This window comes from Echinops telfairi, unplaced genomic scaffold (genome assembly GCF_000313985.2).
Source record: "Echinops telfairi isolate 266 unplaced genomic scaffold, ASM31398v2 ScPeMD7_7138;HRSCAF=8121, whole genome shotgun sequence".
Lineage (NCBI taxonomy): Eukaryota > Metazoa > Chordata > Mammalia > Afrosoricida > Tenrecidae > Echinops > Echinops telfairi.
Window position 1 is genome coordinate 622398 of NW_022111038.1, and position 2971 is coordinate 625368.

Consider the following 2971-nt stretch of genomic DNA (forward strand, 5'->3'; position numbering starts at 1 on the left):
AAAAAAAAAGAGCTTTCTGAGACAAAAATGCATTTCAGTAGATGTATGGGCATTTAGTGGAAGAAAAAAAGAGAGTCAACAAAAAGCAAAAATTGAAGTTTTAAGTTTTAGTTACTTTCATTGTGTTGGCCTTTCTACTGTTTGTTTGATCATTTATTTTCTCATCTGAAATCTTAGATCATTATGTAAAAGGAGGTTAAGAACATCATACAAGACAATACCAAATCCATACTAGAGTCAGATACACAAGTTCTAAAAACCTTAGAGAGAAATGCCTTAAGAAAGAAATTAATAAATGTTTTTTTCAGCAGTGTTAGGTTTACAGAAAAACTGAGCAGGTAGTAGAGTTCTTAGATATCGCCTCTCTTTTCTGCCCACAGCTTCCCTTATTGTTAACATCTTGCACTGATATGGTACATTTGCTATAATTGATAAACTCATATTGATACATTACCATGAGCTAAAATCCATAACTTACATTAAGGTATGCTCTTGTGTTGTACAGTTCTACGGGCTTTGACAAATGCATGATGCTATACATCCATCATGCTGGAGACACTCCCACTACTCTTAAAATGTCCTTGCTCCACTTATTCATCTTTGGGTCTCTCCCATTGAAACCTTGACAGTTACTGATCTCTTAATGTCTCTGTGTTAGTCAGGGGTGACTAGAGAAACAAATTCATAGACACTCATATGTGTAAAGAAAAAGCTCTCTATAAAGGAGCAATTGTAGATCAGGGGGACGAATAACAGACAGTGAAAAACATGAAACAAAAATAATAATATAGGAGTCAGGGGAAGATGGCCTCCAGATAGGTAGCTCACACCTGGAGCTCCATGGAGATCAGTGAGTGGGGAAATTTGTGGGCCGAGTAGGGGTATCAAGTCTCTCTGTGGATTCCCAAGACAACTCAGAGCACTTCTCTGAACCAGAAGCTGACTTCCAACCCATTGCCAGTGCTCCCTACAGATGTCCAAGGTCTCTTGTGCAGCACTCAGGGAACCCGCTCTGACTTGACCAGCGCCAGGGCAGCCAGGTCCATGGTGGAGGATTTGCACTGCCTTGGTGTTAGGCACAAAATCACCAGCTAGGAACACCCCCCCCCCTGCCCCAGAGTGCCTGGGGTCACATGTGGGTGCTCCAGCCAGCATACCCCTCCACTCAGAGATTTGTGCCCCATATGGGCGACCCTCACAGAGCAGCCGGTCTGATCCTCCCCGCCTCCTCCAGGTAGGCTCGCACCCTGGTGCCACAGTGCAACAAGGCAGAGGGCAGAGGCTGGTGCCCTGCCTTTTTGCTCTTGCAAACCACCAACCAGACCAATTCCCACACTCACAGGTCTCAACCCAGAGGTTCCCTGACCATCGTTGTGCTCCTCTCACATCCTCCAGCCAGCCCCTTCCCTGGCCCTCCCTGCCCCCCATGCACACACAGAACACACATTCAGAGGTTCCCATCCTGCCACATTGCGTCAAGCCTTCCAGGAAGCAGACACAAATTTGGCCCAGGGATGGAAGCCTTTGGGGCTTGCCTACTGCATTCTCCCTCCACCCTGCTCATTCCGCCCCAACCTCTGTGCTCCAAGCTGTGGATCAGCATGCCAGTGTCAGCACCCCTTCCACCTGCCTACCTGTGGAAATTGCCCCTAGCCAGAAACATATCACCCAATCCCCAACCCATCCCATAAATACACTCCCCTGCACTGGAGTAAACACTTTCTATCAGACCACAGCATGCACAGCTGCAAAAAGCCCCTAAGGAGACCTGGATGTGGCTGGAGCACAAACCATACGCCAAGTCAAGAGGGAATCCCCAGCAGGACAAAGGTGAAAAACAACCCCACAAGGCAGTTGGCTAAAGGCAGCCTGCTGAAACACCAACCAACTTCCCAAAGAGAGCCCAAGGCACTGAGACACCTGTGAAAATGGCACCTAGTTCCAATAAATCAACCAAAAGACAGCAAGCTGCTTCCACATTTTCAACAAGAATAGAGAAACAAAATCCAATGCCAGAGGACCACCTGAACCTAACGGCAGTCATAGAAAAGGCCGAGGTTGACCTCCCACAGAAATAAATCTTCAGAATGCTGCTTGGAGTCATACAGGACATGAGGGAAGCATTACAGAAAAAGGATGAAATGATAGAGGAAATAAAGGCCATGCACCAAAGGGAAATACAGGAGTTAAGAGGCGAGATAACAAAAACTAATAGCAAACTCACGGACTTTGCCGAAAGAACGGAGGAGGCAGAGAACCACACCAGTGACCTAAAGGATTCGCAAGCAGAAATTAATAAAGTCTAACAAGTTCATCAGAGAAACTGCAGAAAACCTCAGAACTGTGTCTGACACTGTGAGAAGGAGCAACATCAGAATTATCGGCTTGCTGGAGGAATGCACATCAAGGAAAACAACATCCAAAATAGTGATGGAATGCTTGGAGGAAAACTTCCCTAGCTTAATGAATGAAAACCAGGTAACTATCCAGGAGGCCGAAAGAACGCCAGCTAGACTGAATCCCAAGGAGAAGTCACCAAGACATATAGTTATTAAACTATCCAACTATGAGGAAAAGGAGAAAATTATGAGAGCAGCTAGGGAAAAACTGACAACCACATAGAAAATCAAGCAGATAAGAATATGCTCAGATCTATCAGCAGACACTATGAAGAAAAGGAGACAGTGGAGCAGCATATTCCAAAAATTGCAGGAAAATAACGCAAACCCAATAATAATAATAATAATACAGCCACATTATCTATCAAAATTGATGGAGAAGTGAGAGTCTTCCCGGGTGAGTTAGTGAATTGTGCCAACCTGGCCGATAATCACATGTGGGGCTAATTGAAAGGTGGAGGGATAAATGGGTGGTGAACCTCACCTTTCTAGTTTTCGGGTCTCTTGCTTTGTGATGGTCGCATCAGGGTGCAGTTGCCTTAGCAGTTCCCTGCTTCAGCTTGCAAGATTGA